This window comes from Tigriopus californicus, chromosome 12, assembly GCF_007210705.1.
Source record: "Tigriopus californicus strain San Diego chromosome 12, Tcal_SD_v2.1, whole genome shotgun sequence".
In the NCBI taxonomy this organism is placed as follows: Eukaryota; Metazoa; Arthropoda; class Copepoda; order Harpacticoida; family Harpacticidae; genus Tigriopus; species Tigriopus californicus.
This window is the reverse complement of record NC_081451.1, coordinates 3,105,955-3,116,557: the sequence shown is the minus strand read 5'-3', so window position 1 is coordinate 3,116,557 and position 10,603 is coordinate 3,105,955. Positions and strand designations below refer to the sequence as shown.

General features: G+C 39.5%; 1 protein-coding gene across 1 annotated transcript in view; it reads left to right on the top strand.

Moving 5' to 3' along the window:
- Positions 1-3,744: 3,744 nt before the first annotated feature.
- LOC131892311 (uncharacterized) overlaps positions 3,745-10,603 on the top strand; it is a gene marked incomplete in the record, with an annotated part of 16,672 nt that continues 9,813 nt past the window's right edge. Inside the window, 1 exon segment of the mRNA XM_059242115.1 lies at positions 3,745-4,031.

Here is a 10,603-nt window from a genome sequence, read left to right as displayed (position 1 = left end):
GCTAACAATTAATGATATGTAAGCGCTTCATTATGACACACTAGAGAGATTCAGCTGACTTCCCATATTAATTTACATTGCCTGGGAGTCTTTTTTCCTAACAAAATGTGCCCAAAACACTCCCTAGATCGTAAAAACTTTAAAAACTTTCGCATCTTTATCACAACAACTCAACCAAAAGTTCATTCATTAGGATTAAAGAGTGTTCCAGTTCAGTATTGTTCAGTGAAATATTAACCCACCTGATACTACCTGATACCGCCAGATACTAAGTTTTTAAAAGGACAAAAGACAAAAAAAAATAAAAGTGCTTTGAGCAACAAAAGAGGTCATGAGTTAACCTGATATGAATTTTGTCCGTAAAATGTCTGGGCAACCCTGTTCTTTTGTTGACTTGTGGAGAATAGAGAGGTTTTCTGAGTGGCACATGAGCATATGGGCAGGTCATTGATTGATTGATAGCGAAATTTTGAAATTTCATTCTGGACGAGGAGATAGAATTTTAGTGGAAAGAGAGAAATGAGCGGAATGATGTTTATGTAATGATTAGGTAACTTTTTAACCCGACACAATTGACCATTCAGTTCAAGTTATTCAAAATATGTTCAAATGGCATACGATGGTTTTGCACGTTTGGTGCTTATTTACAGGCTTCCTCGTTGCTACAAGACGAAAAAATATTCATTTTATTTTAATATTTTGGTTTGGTTATTCACGGGCTTTTTTAACCGCCATAAGGAATGTAAGCCCTAGTACTATCAAAATGAATCTGATCCACCTTGTTTTTTTCCAATAGTTTTATATTGGTTTCAAATGTGTATGATTAGACGTTTGAAAACCCGACGCATGTATGTCAACCATGATAACTAAATCGTATGTTCCTGTAAAGAGAATTATATAGGAATCTAATGTTGCTCATGCCCTCTTAGTTTGGGCCTCCAAGTTGTAGCAAGTATGTAATCACATTATAAATGTTTGCTCATAACAATGGTTAATCATAAATACATACATACAGTGCATGGGGATGTTTATTGACGTCAACTCTTTTTTCTAATTCAAGACCTTTGCAACAATTTGTGGGTATCAAAATCTAGAAATTGCTCATTTGACGAGGATTATAAAAGTCTTATATGTGAATGTCGGTATCTCATTTATTTGTTTGACCCTGGGTAAGTCGAACATTTAGCTAAATATGTTGCACTTTTTTTTCGAAATTACTGCAAATTAATCACAATAGATTCACTCTCCGTCGTCGAAATTCGTTCCGGGGAAATGCAAAACTGCTTTGCTAAGTGTCAATTCCCGAGATGTTGCACGAAAATGTAAACATTTCTCAATTGTTCCTTATAGGTTTTCAGTAATGACTATGAGTTATACTCTGCGCACGTGAGTAAGACTGAAGAAGTTGCTCATGGACACGTTTTATGAAAACTTTATCAGCTTCGTTGCATTTAATTTTGGCATTTTGAGACTCTTGCACATTATTGGAGGCCTTTGGTGCAATTTCGCATTCAATTTCATTCCTTTTATTGCGGCATTTTTCCTGTCTTATATGAGGATTCTGATGGTAAACTTGTATTAATATACTTTACTGAGTCCATGTGCCTTTGACGTATAAATGTTGTGTTTTTTGTGTCCCTAAGAGTATCGTAGTTTGCATTCGAAGGATTAAAGTATTGTCTTTTGTTAATTGGTGCATTTTTTGTCATTAGCGGGTATTCTTTTCAATCTAATCAACATTTACTGATAGTTTCATTCTATGGGAGCACTTCAAAATTCAAATCATTTTTTTGTTCATCATTGATAGAAATCTTTAAATTTCAATGTCTAAATGTTTTGACGCCTAGATTCAAGGGTAAAGGCTCCAAACAGTTGAAGGTAAGGAGCCTCTGCAGAGTTTCTTCATTTCTTTGGAGTCTAGACTTATAACTAGCATCCCCCAAAAGAAAGATTTATCGCCCAAGGTTACCATTCATAATTTGACCTAGCTTCGTGAGAGCCGGTTTTAATTTCAAAAGGATGACATCGCTTGACATTTAACCTCTGACATTCTCAAGGGCCTTCCTGGCATTTCTAGTTGTCTCAACGAACCTACTTATCATATCATTCCACCAATAAAATGGATCAAACTCTAGATCCCGCCCTAAATGACGAGTGAAATCCAATGCTTTTAACACCCGTTGTCAAAACGTGTTTATATTTGGACTTTATCGCACTGACTTAAAGAAAGGAACGGATATTTAGGGTCGTAATTCTCTACAAATTCTTAAATACTTACCTGGTTTGGGATCGGCTTAAAGTAAGTCTTGTTACCCTTTGATCCAACTCTTTCTTGTCCAGCATTATTATTCACGTCTTTGCTGGAATCGGGCGTACATAGTACAACAAATACTACAGTAGATGATGTTCTCCTTTAAGGTTCGAGTACGCATGATAAAGCTCTTCATGTTTGCATAGACCTGGCATGAAAGTGCTTTTCAACTTTGAAAATCGGCTGATGTGCTCTTAACGGCACCTTTGAATTTTTAGGAGGTTAATCTTGTAACAAGTAATTCAATTTCAGATTTCGCGCATTATTTTGAAACTCGATTTCAACAACTGGCAGCTGACCGTTGACGTCAGAGCATATCTCATGTACCTAAAGGTTTCAATATTCCTTGCTACTTCAAGGTCATTTGCCGTTGAAAGGGATGGTTTATCCATCAACAAATTTAATGTCATGATGTAACAGTTTACTCATTTACATAAGCAAACTGTACTAAGTAAGCTGCGAGGTGGCTTGTTGTTAGACATGACTTGTCGAAAGCCGTTTTGGGAAGGTAATCTTGGTATATGGATTTTTGTTTTGAAGTACGCTTTGAGTCTTGAAAATGAGACACGTACCAACCCCAAAATTTTAAGGAGGCATTAAGCTTTTTGAGCTAATCTAGCGCTTTACGTTTTCTTTTCTTTTTTTTCAAATTAGAAGTAAATTATGTCCAGATCAGTATATTTGTTTGAATGCTTTGCGAGGTTATTACATAAAAGTCGATGTACCTGTGAGGTCAAATCAATGAATAAAATTCAATTAAAATCTCATTGCTGATTGGATCATTTCAATTTTGACCAAATAGTTTAGCCATTAGATGATCTGCCTCCTATGAGTCAAGCAGATTTGGTTCATTCAAAAATGCAATGCCACTTATATTAAATCCAGAAAATTGTTTCATTCATTAAAGAAAACCACACACAGTCACAACGTGAATTTTTCTTGGTGCTTCCTTTGCGATGCATTATAAACAATTTTGAGTAAGATTATCAAGTACCAATCCTAAGGGAAATCTTACAGATTTTATGGACCTTCTCTTTTGAATCCTCTTCAATGAATAGGTGTTCCAAAGTCAAAATGGGGCACTCTTTGTTACTAGTCTCTACAGCAGTAAACAAGGACACTCATTTGAAACCTCGTTTGGTTCCCTTAGCCACCTTTGGCAGTATTAGAAGCTTGAAAAGCAAAAGCCATATCATCTTGTTCTCTTTGAGAGCAAGCACGAAACGAAATGAAGGCAAAACAAATTCAACGACTCGAAATAAATTGCCAGAAAAACACTTGTTTGCACGTTCAAGAACTTTATTTGTCGGGGGAAACTGGTGGTCCGCGAGTTGTGGATTGACGCTTGCGCGTCACCAGTTTTCTCTAGTGACGCAAGAGGAGGCTGAAAGATATACATTTTCCAAACTTGCTCCAAGGCTCGACTTCGTCGAACTCCCAGAGACTCGAGACGACCTGACAAGCTCGCAAGCCAACCAAACCACCCCAACCACGGCCACTTATTGGAGGCATTTTCGGTATTTCTTAATATTTACGAGAACAAGATATCAGTTCGGTTCTGGCATTCCAGGCGTTCACGCCTCTCTTTCACCCCCCCTCAAAGATACCTTTTCGACGAAGATAATTATTGAGCCTGACTGAAGTGCTTTATGTGAGACGAACCTTTCGGAGACACGAGTGATCATTGCTTGCTTGCCCATGGAAATTGAAAATATATAAGGTAAGAATCCTCGGTAATTAGGCCCGTGACATTGACCTTAGAGAAGCAATTAAGGGATTGCGCTTGAATATGTAAAAAAGCCCTCGCTCCATTCAGAGACATACCTATTATCTAACTTTCTGAGCCGTGACAAATTTGTTTCATCCTCCATGAAACGAGATTTAATCAGTTATCATTCAAATTGACTAAAGTCTCTCATTTTCCAAGCGACAAATTTGACGAGTAGTATAAAAAAAATGAACATTCTTAACAACAAGAAAAACCAGTTATTTTTTAGGCATTGAGAGCCACTCAAAAAAAACCAAACTTTTAGGTGCAATATGAATACTCAAGATAAGTGCCCTACATAAGGTATAAATGAAAGTAGTTTGTTGGTTTAACAAAAACATAAACATGCAAAGTGAGCATGACACATCTTTTTGATTGCAAATCAAACTCAAATTCTATTTCGTCCTTGCAGGGTAGAATCACAACATCATTAAGTTTCTCTCTCTTATGGCCACGAACTGACATGCTGTTGGATATTTCTAAAACCAGTCTTATGAGCAGATTTTGGTCGGAAATCATTTCCCTGATTGATTTCTTTCGTCTCATACAAATTCAATGGGTTTTTCATTTTGGGCAGATCGTTTACCACTATGGTACAAAAAAACACCTTAATAAGGACATTGAAGGATGGGACCGAACTTGGTCAATATCCAATAACCTTGGCTTGCCAAGTTCGATTGCTTTAAAATGGGCAGGATTGGGGCATTGAGACTCTCGAGCTGATGGTCCGACAAGACAATTCAAGAGTTGCCACGGACAAGAATGTCAAGCATTAAAACCACGCCAACCCGACCTTGAGGTAAACCCGACTCGAAAGACGAAATAGAGAATGAATCTATTCAGTGAAATGCGTCCAAAATTTCCCAGGGAGGCCGAACAAAGGAATATTTGGCAGAATGAATTGAGAGACATGGTCAAAACGGACCTGAGATTCCCGAAGACTCGCGCCGCGGACTTGCTCGTGTGGTCAATAAACCCTGAATGTCAAAAGAAAAACCAGTTGAGATTTTAGGAGACATGACGAAATCGCCGTTAAGGCGATCGACTGAGTGCATGGAATATCAAATGCACTTGAGAACTTATTTTATGGATTTACTGACTTATTAGACGAGGATCGGTCCGAATTTCCCCTGAAGTTCTACCAATTGGCCATCATAGCGAGTAGGAATTTCAAAATTGGTCATCTTCCTTCCTGTCCTACCGTTTCTGAGAGTCACACTAAAGTCATATGAAAGAGTTTAGCTTATAAGGCTAGCGAGGTTTAGCGGTTGAGTTCAGTAACAGCCGTTACCATACCCATGTACGCAACTGTCACTTGTAACTTTCAACAACCTGGTCAATCATCTAAGACTCGCATAGCAATTCGGCCAATATGGTCCAACCTTATCTGCATCCCAAAGTGCAAATTGTAAATGCGCATCTATTAGTCGTATTTTCCTCAAGAAATTTTTACCCACGACAAAGCCATAATGTCCTGTGTAGTGCAAAGTTCAAAGGGTGAGCAAATCAATGGCAAACGATGTCATCACATTGAGTTTCCTCGACAAAGGCTTTTGCCGACCCCCATCTTTTTCATCAAATATCCAAGTGGCTTTGATCGCGGGCTCATCCATTCTGAGTGGCAGGACTTGATAGTGGGCCAAATTGGACGTGGCTCATTCAAAAAACGCAGATTTATCATGCAAATCATCTTTCACGCGCACCGAGAATGGTCGCTGCTAGTCCTGGTTTAGCATAACACCGTTCAGGGCGATCCGTTTCGATTTTGTCCATGCGCCACACATACTAATACTTGCACACTAACCATCCAACCAACCAAGTAACCAAGGAACCACACAGAGTACCCTGCTCGAATCTGCGTGAATGAATACATATCCTAACCGTAATCAATGACCGTCATGCTAGATCTTGAATAACCGGTCCCTGATTTCCTAAGAGGGTTTTTTGCCCTCCAGGTTGTCGGATTGGAAGGAACGTTGAAGCGCTTCATTCTTTTAAAGAGAGTTTTTTTTCACCTGAACTACAATTCCTCCATGAGTGTGAAGAGGCTAAAAAATGCACAACAAGAATGATGATATTAACTTGCAAAGGAATCTGACTAGATTATACATGGCTGTGTTTACTTGCCTTTCAGTTTTGGTCCGGATGTTTGATGAGAAGAACTATAAGCTATAAAACCTTTTGTTTTATACACTTTATTTTTGACAAAGTTTAGGTAGCTTTCACGAGTTAGTATGATTGGCAACATATTTTTCTATCTTGTTGCCGTTTGTCTACTTATCAAAACATCCCCTTTCACATAACCTCTTCTCAAGTCAGTACTCTCAAACATGAATAGCTTTATCCCGAGTAGAGCTTGTGCGCTTCCATTTATGGTAGGGTGGGTATTGGCCGGCTCCCGAGTCTCCGAGCTCTTGTGAGACGTTGGAGATCAAGATCGGGGAGAATTTCTCGACCAAGGTCACGCGTCAGGACAATGGCCAAGTCTGCTTGCTTGGTCACCCACAAGCACCAAAGCAAAACATTTGAGGTGATCACCCCGGGTGCCAAGCTCCTGGAACGGGATCTTCAAGTAGCTGTGAAAGATATTCATATGGCCGGTTGTAGGTAGATTTCATGACATAGTCACACTTTTCCTGTAGATTCAAATCTTGCTTTTGTTAAAGTGTGTTCTATAGTCTCATTGGAAAGTCAGGATTGGAGTTTTGTCATCGCTTTGCTTATTCTTGACGAAGCTTTTCGAGCTAAGGCAATGCATCTAAACAGAAGGAATCTTCAGTTAGGAGGGGTGGTATTGTTTTCATTTCGCTATGGCTCTTCTTGTAAAAAATGTCTGTGTTAAGATAATTCAAACTGATGAAATTCAATCATTTCCTTATCTGTACGAAGCGAGATTGTAAAATTTTGAGTTCATGGCTTTTGCTCCCAGTTTTTTTTTTCGTTCTAGCAATTGGATGTCTCTGACTAAACTCACCCAAATCTATAGAAAGAATGCGTTACCACCTATAAGACACAACCTGACACATTTTCATACAGTTCTAAAGAGCCCCTAAAGAAAAGGAATATCTCCCGTTTTTTTTTTTTTAATTCAGATATGGTTTTTAGACATTTCTTTTCTTCTGACCAAGAAGATGTCTTAGTTGTGTCTAATGGTGATCAAAGTAATCCTTTAAAATGAGGAAGGTTTTTGCCCCAGGAGTCACGGGAATGGTCACAAACAATCTCACGTGGAGACAAGTATTACAGGTTCTTGGCCAAAATAAATCACCGTAAATGGTGAGAAAGTTGGAAACGCATTTCGTTTGGACATCTCGACTCGTTCTCACATGAGTTCTCCCCTTTCATCGGGCCCTCCAAGTTCTTGGAGGGCTCTTCATTAAAGTTGCACGTCAAGTCATCAAAGTTCCCACTCTTGATTGTTATTCTCCTCAATCAACCTCGTCAGGGCCCTTCACTTCAATAGTCACACTGGTAATTGTTTTCACCGTCCTCGAAAGCATCATTAAAGTCGGTATATTGAATGCAGTACAGCACAATTGACCTGTTTTTAATTGCATCCCCGATTTTAGGATTGAGGATTGACCCATTTTGAAGCTTCGGGAAGCAATCCAGGTTTCAAAACTTCCTTGGTTTTCGTTGAGAACATAACATTTTAATCCAACAGCAGATGGAATTCCCAGAGATCTGATGCTTATTTGTCATAGATGTGGTTATTTTCCACGATTTACAGTATACCTGATCAAACAAATATCATTTTTGGGAGATAAAGCGTTCCTACAACATGTTTCCTTCCATTTGAATCTTTCCCCCATTAATTGGTCACACTTCAAGTCCAGCCAAGTAACTCATGGTGGTGATAAGTTCAGCGGCACATTGGATTATCACTTCTTTCTTAGATTGAATGAAGAGAGAAAAAAAAGATTTCCTGGAAGTAAAACAATGGTGAAAATGGTGAAAAATCTGTGCGGAAGAAAGTTGATTTCCCGACGCCTACGGGAATAATCTCGTCGTGTTTTACACGCAAGCTGACACGAATTCTCGTCTGATTCTTGGTTTCTTTTGTCTTTGCTTTGCCCGAGATGATTTGCCAACTACATTTAATCACTTGGCTGATAATAGCAGGCCTGCGAAAAACACATGTGCAATAATCCAAACATGGGCCTGCTGTCAGTTGGGAAATCAATTGAGAGAATTAATTACAAGTCGCCATGTTTTTGGACCAACATGAGGCTATCATAAAAAACGAGATGGATGGCCAGATTTGCCCTCGAACGTCGGATCTTCAGGGGATATTTATTATTCACAATTTTGGTAGCTCTTTGACCAAGAATAATAGTTTTGGCTCTGATGCCCTCAGGCCCGATTGCAGGCCTTTGGGAATCCGGAATCCACAAGCTGGAATCCGCTCACCGCGACAATGTCCAATGGCCTGTCCGACAGAGACCTTACATAACTCGTATTTATATTGACATTCGCGGTTAGAGTTTGAACTCTGAAACTCTGGAGCGCATACTTGCGGTTATCGCCAATGGTTATGGACTTTCTACATTACATGCCTTCTCATCCCTTCGCAATCCTCGGATGAATTCATTGAACAGCCGAGGTAGTGAATTAATTCCTAATACAACCAAAGTACGGATCATCCATCTTGAGACCGGGAATTGTGTCGAATTACAACTTTGCGCAAGGCTTAACGAGAAAGGGGGAAGGTGCGGGGTCTGAGACCTCAAATTTCGAATTCGTTACGGGAAAAGAGAGGCCCCGCAAATAAACTCTTGACGCAAACAACGATGGCCAATCCTTGAATCCTCTGACAAAACTTGATTACTGAATTAATACGTGATATCACTTTCTTGGCAACTACTTCATTGTTTTTACCATTTTTGACATTTTTCTTTTCATGCACTTTGCCGTCTGTATAATGTTTATACACCATCTTTCCTTTATATTTTTACGCCATGACATTACTAACAGTCGTGTTATGTGCCTAAATTTAGAAAAAAAGGAGACGAAAAGAGCCATTTCCGGGCATACGAATGAAAATCGACAAAGATGTAGCACATTGCAATAGTAGTGCTCATTATATTTCAAGAGCACAATTTAGTACGTACTATACCGCTAATACTTTAAGATCCTTCCCATTGTTCAAGTTCCTTCTTCTGTTCAATCCCCTCCAGGGATTTTGATTTACACTAAATGTAAAGAATATATTTTCACAATTGCTTGCCAGTGCCTTCATCAGTTTGAAACATTACTAGAAAGTCATTACAACTTAAATCTAAGGTACGCTCAAATTTGGCCACCTTCAATGTTAATCCTCTTCTCAAGTCTCAATGGTGGAAGAATGGAGAATGAAATCTCCCCCTCTTCTCCTCCATCTATTGTTCAATGAGACTGAAGGAAGGAATGAATTCGCTCTCCAGGTGGTGAAAATGAGCCGTGTCAAAAAGATGCACTTGGATATCATCTTTAACTCGCTCATACAGCCATTTCTCATGAAGAAAGTTGATATCAATCCTCTTTCGTGGTGGCTGGCCCAGCCCCAAAAACATGAATCCCAGCACAGGGAAACGAGATTCATCGGATCATCTTGATGCCAACATGACACCACAGGAGGCAATTGGACGCGATATGAATACCGAATATCGGTCCGGAGGAGGAGTGCCGAGCCCTGTACAGAGATTGTTCTGTAATTAAGATTTCCCGTTGTGTGGTTCCTTCCATTCATCCTGGATGAGGAGCCAAGAAGCTGTCTCATTCATTCGTGATGGCGGAAATGTCATCTCTTTGCGATCCAAATCATGACTGAAGCTCTCGTGCCTTGCAAAGTAGCGCTCAACCGCATAACTTTCTCCTCAGGTCTTTTTAATCCCTGTTTAATCAGGTTAAAAACAAGTGCTATCAAAAAAACCTAGTTTGAGGAAGAAAGAGAGAATGAGTCAACCCGAAAACCTGACTCGGATAGGATCTTAGGATTGTGTAGGAGGGGGAAAATCAGTCAGGTTCTTACATTTCTCAAGATCTCTCAGAGCTTGTTTTTCTTTTCAAGCAATTACTCACTAGGATTTCGAGTCAATGTGGGATGATGACTTGACACCCTAATTCAAGAGGCAAACTTTCATTCCACGATTGTTTGCCAACCAATTGCATTCAAACCGAACTCAAATAGTTCGCCCACTTTTTGGGCTGCCCTTTTTTAAGCTCCATTGGTCAAACATTCCGCAATATTTGAGCTTTATCCATAGCTCGTGAAGAGAGAAATCAATAGATTTAGTGATCTAGATTGGATAAGGGGTCAAAATAAAAAGGGAAAAAAGATCGATACCGCCACGTACTGTCCTCACTCTCCGGTGATTCAAGGGTGACGGATCAAAGTTGGTCAAGATTACCAAGAATCGCGCAATGTTTTCAAGCAGTCAATATTTGACGGCCAATTGTGTTTAATTGATTGAGCAATCTCCACGTCCCCTTGTTTTTCTTCGACAAGCCTTGGTATGGGAGAAGGGTGTGTGTGTGTGTGTGTG